We start from the raw sequence: 18,889 nt of genomic DNA on the forward strand, positions 1-18,889 counted from the left end.
TACCAGGGCTTCAGTTTCCGCCAATAGTGTGCTTAAAACTTCGTCTGACGGAGCCTGTTCTCTGAGGGTCACTTTTAAGGCTTCTTTAATACTGCGAACTAACTGCTCCCACGCTCCACCCATAAAAGGTGCTGCGGGAGGAATGAACCGCCAATTGATTGATTCGTTGGCGGCAAAATCTTCAACAGAGTCGCCGTAAAGAGCTCGTAACTCCCTGTTTGCCCCAACAAAGGCTGTTCCGTGGTCTGACCAGATCTCTTGTGGTGTTCCTCGACGAGAAATAAAACGGCGTAGACACATTATGGCCGCGTCCGTCGATAAACTGTGTACCACTTCAAGATGTACGGCGCGGATGACGAGGCACGTAAATAGGGCAACGTAGCGCTTCTCCCTTCTTCGACCAACCGAAACAAGTATGGGTCCAAAGTAGTCCAAGCCGACGAAAGAGAACGGTCTATGATGATGGGCCAAACGAGCCTCCGGTAGATCTCCCATCGGTGGTTGGAAAGTTCTGGCACGGTGAAGTTTGCAAAACTGGCAGTCATGGGCCACTACACGGACAGCATTTCTAAGGCCTAAAATCCAAAATCTTTGATGGAGCTCATTCAAGACCTTTTCTTTGTTCGCATGACCAGCTTTTTGATGATATCTGGCTATTAGGAGGCGTACTGCTGGATGTTTTCCGTCTAAAATCAGCGGTCGTTTAACTTCATCGGTGACGCCTGGTGCTGCGACTATACGACTGCACATTCGAAGTCGTTCGTTGTCATCTATGAAGGGGGACAGTTTGAAAAGGCGGCTGCTTCGTGGCAACGGGTCTCGATTCTTTATCCGCAAAATATCCTCTTTGAAGGAATCCAGTTGGCTTTGCCGCAAAATATGGCGCTCGGCTAGGCGTAAATCGGTCGCGGTTATTCTTGTTGGGAAGTTAGGGGGATTAGAGGTACCAGGAGAGGATGTGCAAGTTGGATGGAAGGAGCACAAGAGTCCTTCAAGACGAGGAAGATTGAAGTTAACGTCTCGTCTTCTCATACTACGCATTCGCAATAGTGATATGAATTGATGCGCTTTTGCCGTTGCTCGCACCATTCTCAGCCATGAGCTGAATCGACTTGGATCCGCAGAGACTGGTGCGGGCAGATCAGTCTCGGTGATAAGATGAATGATATTTTTATACTCTTCGCGGCCTAGTCCGCTGACATCAATTTGAGGTTCAGCGGGCCAGTCCAAGGAAAAGAGAAAGGTAGGCCCTGAGATCCAGCGAGATTCTGGAGAGAGCACAAAACGTTTGACACGTGTGGCATCATCAGCTACGTTTAGGTCGCTCGGCACCCAATGCCACTCGCTGATGTTGGTAAGCTCCAGTATCTCGCCAACTCTATGAGATACAAAGGGTTTAAGGGTGCGCGCATCACTACGTAGCCAACCCAGCGCAGTCATTGAATCGCACCAGAAAACACGTCTCATTGGCTTCAGTCGATGGGATTCGCATATCGACGTGGCAAGACGCGCGGCCATTAGAGCACCTTGAAGTTCTAAACGAGGAATGGAGACAGGCCTAATTGGGGACACGCGGACTTTACTGCAGATGAGGGAGAGCCTTACCTCACCATTTACATAAAGAAAGCGCCAATAGGCCACAGCAGCGAAGGCGGATTCACTTGCATCCGAAAACACATGCAATTGGCACTCTACTACCTCGAGATCACTCAAGTTATAGCGGCGTGGTATCCGTAAACTGGAAGTGGAGATCAGGTCTTGAAACCATAACTTCCACGCGGCGCTGTCACATTGAGAAAGCTCTTGGTCCCAGTTCAAACCCTTGCGCCAAGCGTCTTGGAACATAATACGACCACGAACGACGATTGGTGCAAGGATTCCGAGCGGATCATAAATTCTCATTACGTGCACTAGAACCTCTCGCTTTGTTAGCTTTTCCGGCAATGCGGTACCTTTCCTAATACCAGTATTAAAACCAATCAGGTCGTTACCGGGTTGCCAGATAAGACCTAGTGTGCGAACCGGCGTAGCCAGACGACCTAATTCAACGTCAATATTATTAGAGTGAGGCACCTCAAGCAATGATTCTTTAGGTAACAACGAAAGCGCACTAGGGTTATTCGACGTCCAGCCGCGCATTTCAAAACCGGCGTGAGCGTGTACGGTGTAAATATCGGCTGCCAGCTTGGCAGCTTTGCCGACGTCGTCTAAGCTAGTAATGCAATCGTCCATGTAATGGTCGTCGATGATTACTCGAGCCGCGTCAGGGTAAGTTTCCTGCCATTCTAAAGCATTTTTATTTTTTATGTGTATGGCAGTAAATGGGCTCGACGCGGCGCCAAAAATCATGGATGACATGCGGTACGTTCTAATAGGTTCACCCGGGGTATCTCGCCACAAAAACCTTTGCGCGTCTCTATCTCTTTCAATAATTTTGATCTGCGGAAACATTTCACGAATGTCAGCATTTAAAGCGACGGCACCCTCACGAAAACGCATTAGAACACCCAGCAAAGGTTGCAAAGGATCAGGGCCAGTCAATAACAAAGAGTTTAATGACACGCCGTGAGATTTTGCAGCCGCGTCGTGTACCGTTCGCAACTTATTAGGTTTATTTGGATTAATCACGCCAAAGTGCGGTAGATACCAAACGGGACGTCCAGAAGCAGGGCGAGAAGGACATTGTTCAGCGTATTCTTTGGATAACATGTCATAAATATTGCGACGATAACGTTCAGCATAGCAAGGATCTTTAATCATTTTCTTTTCTAAGCTGAGGAATCTGGACAGTGCTAACTTGTAACTGTCAGGAATGTCCAGATTATCAGCCTTCCATAGTAATCCTACCTCAAAACGACCACCCGGCAGACGGTGAGCTGTGCTCTCTAGTACTTGTATGGCACGCTCATCATCAGCGTTGCGGGCCTCTTTTTTCGATATACCAATTGAGTCGATCTTAAATTGCTCCCTAATAAGTTGCTCTACAGTAAAATAATCGCTATCAGAGTCAGGTTCGCTTACTGCGATATGGTTGACAACGTCAACCCGTTTAGTCTTGCTGCAACCGAAACCAAACAAAACCCAGCCAAGAGCAGTTAAAATAGCTGCAGGTTGTGTCCTGGTTCCTTTGCGCACGTCTTTAGCGAATGACAAATGCCAATTGTCAAGTCCTATAATCAGCATGGGCTTTATGTCCCCGTAGCGAAATTCACCGGCTATATCAGCTAAATAAGGGTATTTGCGCACACTATCTTGATGCGCACACTGCCGCGCAGCACCTAAGCTATTAGTCGATCTAGCCTTTTTAATAGAGTGAACTTCGGTTGAATGACGACCCTGTATATTAAAATTGACATACTGCACTTTAACGTCCTTGCTTAAACCAAGCACGCAATCTATGTGAATTAGCCTATCGGAGGTTTTCGCTCCAATTTGAGAAGTAATTTCAGAGTCAATATACGTGCCTGAGGACCCATCGTCCAATAACGCGAATGTGTTGCCGGCCGCGGGCGCGGTCACGCCAGACGTCGAGGGCACTTGCTCGTCGTCGTCGTCGTCGTCGGAGTCGCCGTCGGCGGTGCCGTCGTTGTCCTCCACGTCGATGTGCGCAGTAACGACGCGTTCAAATTTAGACCCGTGTAACAAATTATGATGACGCATTTCGCAACCTTCTACGCTACATACTTTTTTCATACATGAAGTTTTGTTCTTATGGAAACCTTTTTTCAAATACCTATGACATATTTTATTCTTTTTGATGAATTGCCACCTATCATTTATTGACAGTTTGACAAACTTGTCACAACCAAATAAGTCATGGTTTTGTTTACATAATGAACAATTATTGCTAGAATCATTACTATTTAATGATTTCGGAATGCTATCGGACGAATGATTATTTTCAGCAATAACGTTTACTCTGTCCCTACTACCAATCGGCCGGGAAATTAGGGCCGGCGCATAGTCAACTGCGCCTCCAAATCGGCATTGCAGGTCGACTTCGCGCGAGAGGAAATCGGCAAACATTTCAATTTTTGAAGCGCTATCATTGCACGAATGAGCATAATCTAACCACCGTGGACGCAGCAGCGCAGGCAGCTTGCTCCATAGTGCTTGAAACAGCTCAGGCGAGCGTAAATGGTCGGGCTTATTTAGCATGCGGATAACCTCTACGCAGTTACGAATACGACTTGCGAAAATCACTAGATCCTTACCGTCGTAGCTTACCTTAGGTAGGGCACGCACCGCTGCCACTTCATGCATGACAACGAGCTCGGGACGGCCGAAGCGCGCGTCGAGCGCGGCCACCACCGCGCCGGGGTCGCGGGCCGCCGCCAGCAGGCCCGCCACGGCCTCGCGCGCCGTCCCTCGTAGGGCGCGTGATAACCTAGCTAAATTTTCAGTAGGCGAGAAACTATCTGCTTTATTTTCGTAAACTCTTTTTAAAGCTAACCAATCTAAATATGACTTGCCGTCGAAGGTCGGCAGCTCCGTCTTCGTTTGGTTCACTTTATTTATTAACTTATCGAGCGAATTTACTAAGCGAGTCACTCCTCCGTCTTCAGGGCGATTTTGCTCAGGAGAGTTTTCATATGCCGCGGCACTCGCGCCGTGCGGCTCTCTCGGTCCCAACGGCTCGCGCTGGGCCGCAATATCGGCGGACCTGAAAGGTGGGTTGGCACTTAATAAATGTTGCTCAGTGGTGTTAGGAATCGTATTATTCAACCATTCCTGTACGCTTGCACGGCTGCGCGTGCCATGGCTTCCACGTCGGCTTGGGCCCGCGGCCTCTATGGCGGCGAGATTGGCTTCCAGTTCGAGATCAGCAACTTTGCGTTCGCGCTCAGCAGCCTGTCGCTCTCGTTCTTTGTCTATCTCAGCCAGACGGCGCGCATGTTGCGCCCTCGCCTGCAGCTGCCGCGCCACGATGGTGGTAGACGAGCGCGACGAGGCGCCGCTCGCCACGCGGGAAGGTGTCGGCCTTGGTTCGTGAGGGGCAGGGCCCGCGCCTTGCTGCGCGAGCGGAGCAGTGTCCCTCCCGACGGCTTCACCGTCTCCCTTATGAGCCGTCTCACTCATTGCACTTTTTGAGCGAGTTATCATTGAGCTTTACGGCAGAAGAACCAATTTTCTAAACGACTGTAATTAAAACGGCACTGGTTTCGAGAAAAACAAAATGTAATCTGCCAAAATAATAAATAGACAAAAGGTATCAAAAACATAGACAAAAAATACGTAAAAAAGGTAAATCTATATAAAAAGGTTGTGCAATCTTGCACATATAGAATAGAAGATATACAGACATAAAAAAAACATTGGACGCTAAAATAGGACTCCTACTCAGCATAATTCCGCGGCGATCCGTGGCGCTGGTTTTCAGTGGGGACCTGACTTAAAACTATGAGACGACACATACGCCAATGATACACATAAAACAGACATAAAAAGAGCAGTACTAAGTATATAAATAAATATAAACATCAGGGGACATCTTAAACATATCAACCTAGCCCCAAACTAAGCAAAGCTTGTACTATTATATTAAATTATTATACATTTTCATCAAGGGAAAATTCAGGATTTGGCAGGGCAGGGGTTTCGAAATAAAATTTGTATGCCTAATTGTATGAGCTAGCACTCATATACTAACTAATTTCTTATATCGCTTCCATTAAGCATTTGAATATAATAAAATGCATTTTGACATAATTATAATCTACTTATATTTCGTAATTAAATTCTAATAGCCGCCTAATACGACTGAAATTACGCATGGCCATTTAACATTCAAATTAAAACGAAATTGCTTCATGACTATTTAGTTTGGAATGACCTACATTTAGTTTAATACATGTTCTTTGGTAAATTAAAATGTTTTTAGACCTTGTTTGTAGACCTTTGGGACAAGTAGCCCAGGGTGCATAGCCAACGTGCAATTAACGCTTCGTAGCGAACAAAACGCAACTGTCACTGTCACACTAGTGCGGAAGAGTGATAGAGAAAGATGACTACGATACGCTACGGAGACGATTGGCACGTTGGCTACACGCCCGGTTAGGCCGATCAGAAACTTGCACTAACTAAAACGCGTTAGCACGATTCCGAAACAAAACTTATTGAAGTTTTGAAGGTGCAAGTTACTCGTACGAAGTTACTTACGACTATTCGTTAAATGACAGTTATTCGCATATGCTTCATAAAAGCAAAACTGCCGTTATTTATTGCCGTGTGGTCGGATAACGCGTTATAACGTAAGTTATTAGCACCCGTTGCTAAATGGAAAGGAATAACTTAGTTGTTTATGTTTGTGTTATTAATTTTCACGATTGTGTGGGTGGATTTTAATGGAATTGCGCTTATGTTTATTAACTATTTGTAAGTTACTAAGTTAAAAGCGTTTTTAATTGATCAAGCTTTTTTATATATACAGTAAATTTTATAGGTACAGTAAAATAATTTTATAGTAAATTTAATGTGAAATGATTCCGTAATATTCTAGACATTTGTAATTTTCGTTTTCTGATGGTTTTATTGACATTTGTATATATTACTATTTTGACATTTGTAAATATTCCTCTGACATTTGTATATATTGTTTTTAATTTAGTGTAAGTGATGTTAAGTATTTTTAATTTTAATTTAATTTTATATTGTATATTTTGACATGTGTTTTTGACATTAAAACTGCAAGACCGAGTGAGGAATGTCGAAATCCGACGCCGCACCAAGGTGCGAGACGTGGGTGACGTCATCACCAAGCTTAAATGGAGTTGGGCGGGACATGTTGCTAGGCATAGTGATGGCAGGTGGACCAAAATGTTTAAAAATTTGGTGGCCGCTTTCGGATGAAAGAAGCGCCTGGCGTCCGTTGGCTCGTTGGGTGTATGACGTTCGGGAAATCGCGGGGCACTTTTGGATGAGACTAGCCCAGGACCGGGATAAGTGGCGTACACGAAGAGAGGCCTATGCTCAGCAGTGGGCGACTGAAGGCTAGAATGATGATGATGACATATTAAACGTTACTGGTCAGAGTTAGGCAATAATAGCCACAATAATACATTACGTAGTACCTAACAACCCCCTCCAATTTTAGCTACCACAAAAATATAGATATTGAGTCGATATTTCAGAAGATATCCAACATGTAACAAATAAATGATTATGATTATAAGTCATTTTTATTTTGATGATGTATTTCTGTTGCCGCTATAACGACAAATACTAAAAAGTACGGAGCCCTCGGTGGGCGAGTACGACTCGCACCCAATACAAAAAGATCCACTCCGTCACTATTTTTGGGGACAAAAAACAAGACAACGGAAAGTGTTTTGAGCCAATTATCGAAATTACGCAGGAAGCAGTTTCAAAACACCAATAATAAACCTAACTAGCAAATTTCGTAACATCATCGTTCGCAACTTTTTCAATCTATTCGACGGCAACTTTTAATTGCTTCGAGAAACTGATGATGGCGACGAAATCTTTTTATCGTACTTTTTGTCACATCGTTAAATTGGAAATTTGCTGTCGCCGGTGTCAAATGACTTTGATTTATTGAACTTACCTGCCTGTCTCACTTTTCTGTTCACAAAAATACAGCGTGTATATTTGATTATTATAAGTAAGTGGCAGTGGGCGGGGCACATTGCCCGTAGAACCGATGGCCGTTGGGGCGGAAAGGTTCTCGAGTGGCGACCACGTACCGGAAGGCGCAACGTGGGTAGACTCCCCACAAGGTGGACTGACGACCTGGTAAAGGTCGCGGGAGTCCGCTGGATGCGGGTGGCGCAAGACCGGTCATTGTGGCACTCTTTGGGGGAGGCCTATGTCCAGCAGTGGACGTCCTCTGGCTGATATGATGATGATGATGATGATGATATTTGATATTAACCACTAACTTTGAATAGTAGTTAGTAGTTTTATAGGTGTTGCTAGTTGCTAGTGTTTTAAGCTCTGTTTTCCTAGGATAGCGGTGCCGTCATATAACGGCCGTCTCCATACAAAATAATACGGTTAAATATGGATGAGTAGTACCTACTATTTTTTTTGTACACAAAAATACAGCGCAGCGCTGTATTTTGGATATAACCACAAACTTTGACTAGGTGTTGCTAGTGTTTTACTAGAATAGCGGTGCCGTCATATAGCGGCCGTCTCCATACAAAATAATACGGTTAAATATGGATGAGTAGTACCTACTATTTTTTTTGTACACAAAAATACAGCGCAGCGCTGTATTTTGGATATAACCACAAACTTTGACTAGGTGTTGCTAGTGTTTTACTAGAATAGCGGTGCCGTCATATAGCGGCCGTCTCCATACAAAATAATACAGTTAAATATGGATGAGTAGTATTTTGTAAAGAGACGGCCGCTATAGGCTGGTGGCTTGGGTGCCGCCCTTCCACACATCGATTGACACCACTTCTCTACCCTAAATTTTTTTATGAATAAATAAATTATATTTATTTAATTATTAATAAAGTTGTATGTATGAAGGCCGCTATATGACGGCACCGCTAATCAAGGAAGTGTTAGTGTTAGAACTAGCCCCAATGCATTTTTTTTGGGTTCCGTAGTCAACAAGGAACCCTTACAGTTTCGCTATGTCCGTCTGTCCATCCGTCCGCGGCATTGCTCCGTGATCGTTATGCTAGAAAGCTGCAATTTGATATGGATACATAAATCATGTATGCGACAGCCCCCGTTTAGCCTATTCTAACAGAATGGTAACTACGGAACCCTACACTAAGCGTGGCCCGACCTGCTCTTGGCTGATTTTTTGTCATACATACTGGTCACCTATCCTGGAATCCAAAAACGGAACAAAAAATAAATATGGAAACAAATTCGACGGACGTCGCGCGTCGGTGTCGGTGTCGGCACATATCAAAATCGAATAAGTCTGGAATTCCAGGAATTCTGCATATCACTTTGACATTTATTCCGTTCCGAGACTGAAATTCAGTAACGTATTGTATGGTGTTGGACGAGCTTTATATATAATATCTATATAAACACGCGTATATCGGTATTTAGGTCACACCAATTCTTTAGAAGTCTATTCTACGGAGCAGGATATTCTGATAAGGACATTTATTTGTGTGTTCATCCCGAATATTTGTTCCAGAGTTATGGATGTTATCTATGTAATAGGTCTTAATTAATTAGATATGTATTAAGTATTAACATGTCGTGTTTACCTGTAATTGGATAGACACTTATTCATGTACTTTTGGCTTTTATCTGTAATTTCTGTAGTGCTGTATCTGTTGGTAATCCTTAAATAAATAACATAAAAGTTAGGGTGGTTCAAAAAACATTTTTTTTTTTTCCTACGGGGCACCCCCTTATATTGTTACACTTATTATGCTGATAAAATACACCAAGTTTCGTAATTTTATCTCAACTACAAGGGGGTGCTCAACCACTTTGAAAATTTTCAAAGTTGTATGAAATCCAAAGTTGTAGTTGAAATAAGATTACAAAACTTGGCGTATTTTGTCAACATAACAAGTGTAACAAAATGAGGGGGTGCCGCTTCTTCTAGCTAGAGTTTGAATTTTTCCCATACAAACGTGAACCACCCTAATAAAAGTGTGTATTTATATACAGGGTGGCCAAAAAATAAGTGCATACCCGTTACCAGGGAGGTTTTGGGATTATACTGAGCAATTTTTACTATGGCACCAATCCCGAAATCGCAAAAAAAAAATTTGGCTGTTTCATACATTTTGGCTGGTCAATTTCAATGGGAGCATCATTTTCTATTAAATTACTATGTTTAATAAGTTCAATGCCTACATAAAATACATCATACAGTACATTATATATACAATACATATACATAAATACAACAATATGTGTATATCCTTAAGTCGCCCATAAATCGCACGCGGACATTAAGGCAAGCGACATCAATTACCTACTCTAAATACCAAAACGCCGTATCAACCATTGCATTTGTATTAACCATACGGCCTTCTGTAAATTACTTTTACTCGTATCAGTTAATGATAGAAGGGCGTATGAGTTAAGGGAGTCGTATGGAGATACGACGTTTGGAAAATATGTGGAAGTACACACCCAATTTGAATAAGAGCGGGTTCTTTCTCTTCGCCTCCGTTGCTTATTCATGTGTTATTTGTTTCCATAGGACCATACGATACGAGATGCGAAAGAAATGGATCGATAAAAAAAAAAGTAATTTTCACACAATCATTTGAGTCATTGTATAATACGCAACCTGTATGATATCAGCTCAATCTCTCTCTCTCTCGAAAAAGAAAACATTTTTACAGTACATATGGTCCTATTTTCCCGCACTAGTGCGTAAAACTTTTTGTGCGTATGTCAAAAGTTTAAAGGGCCATATGTACTGTAAAACGTTGTACGATACACGTGTGAAAATTTCCTCTTTTCCGCACTTGTATCGTAAATAACTATTTTAAGTTTGTAATCATCATGAGATATATAAAATGATCAAATATATATCTGTACGTGACTCTACCGTCAAGGAGGCCAATTCAAACTAAGATTTTGACTTCAAAATGATGTCATTTTGTTATCATTCGCCCGTGCGTTTCGGGCTAATATACATATTATAAACATACTCGTAAACAGACAAGTCCAACGTTCGCGAGAATGATATTGATAACTAAAGGACATCATTTAGGAGTCAAAATATACTTTCGAATTGGCCCGTTCGTTTTTATTATATTTTGAAGAAACCATTATTATAAAAAATATGGTTTCTTTCTTAAAGAAACTTAAGATGGAAAAGGCTATACCGGGTGTATCCTGTAACAGGAGCAATAAATTAAACAGTAGGCTGTACTCCTCACACTGAACAAAATTAGTTCAGCACCGTTTAAAAATAACTTATGTTTGATTTTTATTACACTTTAAAGTTTATTCTAAAGGTGGCCACTGACGAGCCTTCCAACAGTCCAAATAGCGTGGCTGCAATCCAAAATCGGTCCGTGAATGTCAAAAACGTACAATGATTAATATCAGGATGCCGTCCATTTGGATGAATCCATTGTAACGGCATCCATTTGGAACGCTCGTCAGTGGCCTGCTTAAGTCTTCTAAGACGCAATGTATTGCAAATTTTGTTACGTTTAAAGCGTGACAAGCAACGTTAAACACACTGATGTCAGCGTACTCGTACATAGAAAATAATATTTAATTTGTATGAAAATAGAAAATCTAAATTTTCATAACTTTTAAAAGTTGTTAATCAAAACTTATATCGTTTGAGGAGTACAATATATGGTTTAATTTTTTGCCCGTGTTACAGAATACACCCGGTATAACGCAAAATTTTAGTGCTTGAGGTGGAAAAACCGTAATGTAACTTTATATTTAAAGTTTTACTTTCAAAAATATGTAAGTAGTTCCTTATTATAGTATAAGAACGTTATTTAACACCATTATTACATTACACGCTTTAATTTACTTACCCTGCCAACTTCATCGCAATATCTTCTGGAAACTTCGCTTTATTCTACAAGATTGTTCCTACAATGTAATTTAGTATACGCCTTTGACTACATCCAATAGACATCGCAAATTTGAAGCATAGCAGATAAATATCGTGGTCACCACGCATATATGGATCTTTTTATTTTAAGTTGTATGCTCTTATCCTCGTAATGTACATCGCGATTTGCAGCATTTAATTTCATCTATAAACCTTGTTTGTATTGGGTATCCCTATAACTATTAATGCATCTACATCAGTATTTGGAATTAGATTTCCAAAGCGGACTTCTAGCTCGCGCTCTCGTACTTAATAAGTATGGAAGGCCCGCTGCATGATGGTTGAACCCGCTTTAATATTTAAATGAATAGGATCTATGCCCTGAAACAAGAAACAGATAACGTCCTAGTATAACGGACATCCTAAGTATGTAGGTCCCATCACTGGAAAGCTAAAATTGATTTCAGACCTTCGCTGCCTACACGCCGAAAACGGCGAGTTGATCGCACAAGAAAACTGGCGCCTTCTGTATCGTAGGCCAAGCAAGTTATAGTCACTTAGACATTAGGTAAGTAATTTATGTTAAGCCCGGTTTGTCTTATAAGTACTATCTATGTGAAGGTGATCTATGTTATAGAACGTAGGTAATTGTGTTGAAGGCTAAGTAAGGAAACTTATACTTTAGGTGTTAACTGGGATGTGTGCATAGTTTATGACTAAACTTGTTTTGTTATACCAACTTTAGGTATGCTATTAGATTGAGAGAAGAGTTGCTTAAAACATAAGCTAATTTTGGGGTATACTTTGAGTAGAATTATGCTTGAAAAAGCCTTTCCAAGTTTTGTTTAGCCTAATCAGTAATAATTATATGGTATTAATAATATTCAACCTGAAAAAATTAAAAATGCCCGCCAAAACTGTTTAAAATAGCCCTTATTGATTTTTTTTTATCTTTTAATATTAACACTTACAATAAATACCATATTCACACATAAAACGGTATTTTAAAAGCTGTTCGATATTAGTCTCCATGCCAATAAGAACGGCGTAAGAAAAAAATTTAAACTATTTTTTTTCGCTTTTTAATCTTCGGTAACAGTTCTGTTATCGTTTTAAGAGCGACAATGGAAACGCGCAGTCTTCGGAAACCAATAACATCGTTTTCTCAAAGCGGGAAAAGTTTGGACTAAATATGCATTTTATTTCCCAGTAATTGAACGCTCCTGCATGTCATCTGTATTCGTCGCTGTCTTTAACGCGTCGACGAAAACATTATTAAAAAGTTAGGGGGGAAAAGGAAACATTAAAGTATGTTTCAGGATAATAAGTAAAGTTATCCTTATCCCAAGTTATTACGGTTTTTAGAGTATTAGTGTAGGTAGACACTTTAGACTCTAGTAACATTTCAAAATGCAACATAACATTACAATAAAGTACCGAAGGCGCCCTCATACTAAAAGAGTCGGGCGTAGCCCGACGTACGAGGTACGCTGTACGCGTTCCAAAGCCGGGCGCCGAAGGCGCTCTCATACCAAAAGAGTCGGGCGTAGCCCGACGTACGATGCTCGCTGTACATGTTCCAAAGCCGGGCGCCTAATAGAAGTACCCATTATAGAATCATTTTGAGAACAAGAAGTTGGAAATACCTAAGAAGAAAAAAGTTTGAGCTAAGTAATTGAACGCTTCTTTCATCTACCCGTGATATTTGTTTAATTGGGAAGTAAATAAAGTATGTATATTGCATATATTACATATGTGCCGGTAGAAAAAAATGTGTTACTTAATTACTACTACATAAAAACAAAGTTGCTTAGGTCATATTTACGAGTATACGTAAGCGGTAGGTATTTTTCGTCCTGTCCCATCCTGTTTTTATTAAATATTAAAATGTCATACGAATTAACGAATTCTCCTCTGATAAAAAATGTTTTCAATGTTGTTCTTGACTTTTTGTCTATTTGCCATAGCATGAGAAAAATTAAATAAGGTATGGAAACGCACAGTCTTCGGAAACCAATAACATCCGCCACCGTTTCCGCCGAGCGGGAAAAAGTTTTTGGACTAAATATGCGTATTACTTACTCCCGAAATTTCACACTGTCATTTATTTTCGTCGAACCGGGGTGACATTTTAACGCTTCGAGGATAACATTCTTAAAAAGTTAGGGACTACATTCAACTGTAAAAGGTGCACAAATCATCTCAAAAATATGTCACATAGCTCTTATGTCAGCGAATTAAGAACTATGGGACATATTTTTGAATAAGTTGGCTACACCCATTTTTACAGTTGACTGTACAAACTTTTGACTATGTTTCGGTCTTCTTATGGTTATTGAAATATATTAAACCACCGATTAAATAGGTAATGTATTTGTGATTTTAAATACAAAGACATATATCACAGATATACATGATCATAATTTATAAAAGTAGAACCGGCAGACTTATCGCCCTAGGGCATTCTCTACCAGTCGACCAATAGTCTTACTAAACAGAAAAATATTTACAGTTACAAAAGGCGGACTTAATGCCATACGGCATTCTCTACTAGTCAACCTTCAAATATTGTATAGTTATGTGTAAATTTGATGCATATACCTGTTTTCTTCTTTAACATTTTGCTTTTCCCTATAGGTCAATTCGAGTTTTAGTTATTCCATCGGTTTCCGAAATTCGGTACGGTACTCCGTAACGGTAACGGTATTCCGTTGCCGGGCGTCAGACCGTCAACAACTCCTGAGGATGCCTCGTAGAGAGGCGAAACACGTGTCGAGGATTATTATTTTGGTGGTGGTTTGTTATATTTATTTGCGTATTTATTTTTGCGGTGGGAGGGTGGGAATATTAATTGCATGTAAAAATACACAAGTAAGTATAACGGGTTAGCACTGATTGACTAGCATGTTATCTTTTCGCGGATTAGCAAAGTAATATTTTGGTTTTAATTAAAATGGATTTCCGCAAAGTAACGCCTGATTCTATTCACTATTTATACTGATCTGTTCCTGTCAAAAGTAATGGTTTTGGTTGAAGAAACGTCACTTGGTAACTGTACGGTTACCATCAGTTTGTCACTGACATAAACGCCGTCGAGAACGTATTTTACTTTCTATACATCCCGTTTGCACTAATATGCGCGTGCGAGCGAGATGTATAGAAAGTAAATTACGTTCTCGACGGCGTTTATGTCAGTGACAAACTGATGGTAACTGTACTGATCGAATTTACTAAAACTCGAATTAGCCTGCTAAATTTGCGCGTAAAAAAACATCCATAAGAGTTTCGCAAACCCACAGACATTGTTAAGTGATGGCCTACTTTTTCATAGAAAAACACCTGTCTCTATCCGACAGCTTGCTGTCCCTTTCTGAAGGATTGCACTAATTGCAACCAACATTTGTTAGCGAGCGTTAAAAACCAATTAGTGGTGTAATGAATGGTTGAATGCTTGTGTTGTGGTTTTGCAAGTGTTTTTAAGCTCTTGTGCTTTCTTTCAATAGAAGTAATTAAGTAAATATTCTATACATACAAACATATAATCACGCCTATTTCCCGAAGGGGTAGGCAGAGACCACGGATTTCCACTTGCTACGATCCTGACATACCTCTTTCGCTTCCTTCACTTTCATAACATTCCTCATACACGCTCGCCGGTTTAGGGTGCTCTTGAGCTGGCCTTTCTTCAGGATTTCGCCGATCTGATCAGAGAAAGTCCGTCGAGTTCTACCCCTTCCAACTCCCGCTTCTACTCGTACTTCTCCCTTATACACTCTCTTTGTTAGCCTTCTTTCACTCCTCCTTTCCACTTCTTTCTTTTTTTACACACTTTTATTTAGCTTTACTACGTATATTTATACCTACATCTCTTTGTAGGTACAGTCAACAACAGAGCTATGAATACAGGCAAAGTGTCGAAAATATGTATACAGTACTTTATTGCCTGTACATTAAGGTCGTGTATACATATTTTTGGCACATTGCCTGTATTCATAAGTATGTTGTTGACTGTACCTATGGTGCTTCAAATCTTGTAACTTAAATTGGAACCACTTCTGGATGTCTGATTGAGCTGAAATTTCGCTTACTTCCATGAACTTCGATGACAATGCAATAATATGCTAACATGGAGCTGATCTGATGATGCAGTCGGAAGGTGCCTACTAGAACTAGCTAGGTAGAACTCTTTGATAGAAAAACATAAACACATTTGAGTTTAGGCTCATTTGAAAGGTCTCGAGAAGTACTTGATAGACAGGCAAAGGAGAGGAAGTTCTGTCGGCAATAAAAGTGTGTATCAAAAAATATTTTTGACGGTTTCTTGTTTCTTTTTATATTATTTATTGTGCATAAAGTCAAAAATAGATAAAACATATACAAGTTTAAATACCAGGTAACAAATAGGCGGTTTTACCAACCTTTGGGTAGCAACAATCTAACTACTATGGGACAACTCGATTCCTGACTAAATAAAATAAATAGGTAAATAAAAATAAACAAATTCCTGACCCACTGTGAAACCTTTTCTTATTTAATTAGCTAACCTATACTTATCAAAATTACGAGATATTTTTACAAAACTTTTTCTGTCCTATTACTCGCAGAGTAAATATCTCACAATACTTCATTAAGTACCATTACAGACCCAATTTGCCGTAAAAACAAACGCGCCAAAAAAAGTTCCTAATTAAAATTAATTACGACCCAATTACCTCTATACCCTCAGGGCTAAACGGACAACCATTTTGTCTGATATAGGCCATTTGTAAAAAGCACCGTAGATTTTTTAGGCCCCATTTTTGGAGGCCTATTCTTAATTAGAATTGTTATTTTATCCAATGAAACATAAGTTCAACTGTACATTTTATTCGATAGCGTGACGTGAAGTACGCGATTGCATTAATTAAGTGTCATTTTATATGGGATTTTGAGTTTCCAAGACGTCCCACTAGGCGCGCTGTTCAAAATCCCATACAAAAATGGACATAACGCAAACGCGAACGTTCATACAAAAACGTCATTTTTGACACTGACATATCTAATCCATATCGTATCTAGCAGTGTTGGGCAAAAAGTAATTGAATTACTAATTAACAATAGCAATTACAAAATGTAATTCCAACAAATAATTTCCATTACATGTGGAAAGTAATTAAAATTTTAATTACCAATTACAATTGCAAAATGTAAGTTAATTACATTTTGAAATTAAAATTTTAAATTAATTACTTTTTCAATTACAATTACTTTTATAGAATGCAAGTTTTTGATCATCTTTATTTCCAAAATCAGATGAACATTTTGAATGGTTTTAAATTTGACTAACCAACATTGTCCATGTTAACTGTTGGACTGTGCAAAGGGGGGGCTGGGACTTTTTTTTCGACAAAGTGGTGTCATTATGACACTATTTTTAAATGATTGTAATGTGTAGATCACGTCAAAATAAGCATCTTTTATGGAAAAAACTTTTCTCTAAAATAAAAAATGGCTGAGTTAGACGCCTCCAAAGATTGATGTTTTTAAAGGGAGCTGGGACTTAGAAAATTTTCATCGCGATAGAACACGTCAAAATAAACTACTTTTACTTGAAAAACTTTTATCTAAAATTGAAAATGGCGGAGATAGTTTTATATACATAACGCTCTTTTAAGGCAGGTCGGTGTAGGTACGACGACGAGCGAAGCGAGGAGGAGTGTTAGGTAGAACTGCGACCTTACAGCGTGCGAGCCGAGCGAGCGAAGCGAGCGTGCCGCGGCAGCGGACGGCGAAGCGCCAGAACCGACTTTTTTATAATAATAAAATTTTACAAGTCCCAGCTCCCTTTAAAAAAATCAATCTTTGGTCGCGCTTATCTCGGCCATTTTTAATTTTAGAGAGAAGTTAATTACGAAAAAAGTGATTATTTCATCAAAACCTTGTGAATTATTCTAACTGATTTGAAACCCCTGTTTTTTTCATTTTCTCAAAAAAAAAATCTAAGTCCTAGAAACGGCCCCCCTTCGGTACAGTCTGACCTTAACTTTTTATGTTACAAAAAATGCAAAGGAGTATTGTTGCAAGATTTTGTACAAGGGGAAATAATGTAATGGGAAATCCAAGCATTAATGTTATTCCATAGTAGTAGAGCGCTGGTGGCCTAGCGGTAAGAGCGTGCGAGTTGCAATCCGGAGATCGCGGGTTCAAACCCCGGCTCGTACCAATGAGTTTTTCGGAACTTATGTAGGTACGAAATATCATTTAATATTTACCAGTCGCTTTTCGGTGAAGGAAAACATCGTGAGGAAACCTGCATACATCTGCGAAGAAATTCAAAGGTGTATGTGAAGTCCCCAATCCGCATTGGGCTAGCGAGGGGACTATAGCCCAAGCCCTCTCGCACTCGAGAGGAAGCCTGTGCCCAGCAGTGAGACGTATATAGGCTGAATTATTATTATAATTATACATAGTATCTATTTCATTGATACAAATGAGTTGATAATTTTTCACCCCTACTCCCTATTTTTAAGTATTTGCACACATTTGTTATAGTCCACGTCGAAAGGCACCTTAGGTCGGCGCTTACGTCATTATTAGCGGCGCCCCAATACTAATGCGGTGCTACGCGACGTAAGCGCCGACCGCCATATTAGACGTGCTTTGTCACATAGTACCCTGTAAAGGTATGATTCCCGGGATAAAAAATATGTTATAACGTTATCCAGCGTATAATGGAATTCATAAAAGTTTTTCTTTATAATTACTCCAAGTAAATTTGTTCATATTTGCATATTATTAAAAAGGTAAATGAAAAGTAATTGAGTAATTTAATTACTAATTAATGTAATTAAAATTGCAAATTACACAGAAAATTTAATTACATGTAATTTTAAGTAATTAAATTACAAACAATTTAATTGCATGTAATTAAATTACACGAGTAATTAATTACGCCCAACACTGGTATCTAGTCGTATTATTTGACGTATCTTAAAGTTCGAATCGGGCCGTTAGTATTGCGTGTACCATATGCCCCGACTAGAAGTCGTATCAAAATAAGATAACCTTATCAAATTTGTAAGACAGAATCGGTTTCTAGTTCTAAAGAGACTTGGAACATTATTTAATGTAGGGTCGCGTGGGATTTCAATTTGAGATACTTGTTTTCCAGTTTTTATAAAACATCGTATTGTTAATGAGATGAAGCATTTTTTATAATTATTTTTGTAACGAGTTTTTTTCCTGATGTACCTGATAAAATTATTTAGTATTTATAATATTACATAGCAATTATTCATGTTTAGATGTCCGGTTTTTTTTTGTACAAGCGGTACAACACACACAATGAGGCAAAGTTTCTCCTTACACTTAAAGGTGAGTTTGGGATCATCGACGATTCGTACAGCGCGCCTTTGGACTGAGTCG

At 39.9% G+C, this 18,889-nt stretch overlaps 1 protein-coding gene and 1 long non-coding RNA gene across 2 annotated transcripts in view; one reads left to right on the plus strand and one right to left on the minus strand.

Annotated features, from left to right (window-relative positions):
• The window catches only part of LOC134801915 (uncharacterized), a 177,424-nt gene extending 162,286 nt beyond the window's left edge, over positions 1–15,138 (plus strand). The window contains exon 2 of the long non-coding RNA XR_010145744.1: positions 15,000–15,138. This is a non-coding gene — a long non-coding RNA (uncharacterized LOC134801915). The remainder of the gene's footprint in view (positions 1–14,999) is intronic.
• Positions 1–18,889, minus strand: part of LOC134801803 (B-cell receptor CD22-like) — a 700,667-nt gene that overhangs the window by 656,088 nt on the left and 25,690 nt on the right. The gene's annotated exons all lie outside the window — the stretch shown is intronic.

Source organism: Cydia splendana, chromosome 23 (genome assembly GCF_910591565.1).
Source record: "Cydia splendana chromosome 23, ilCydSple1.2, whole genome shotgun sequence".
Lineage (NCBI taxonomy): Eukaryota > Metazoa > Arthropoda > Insecta > Lepidoptera > Tortricidae > Cydia > Cydia splendana.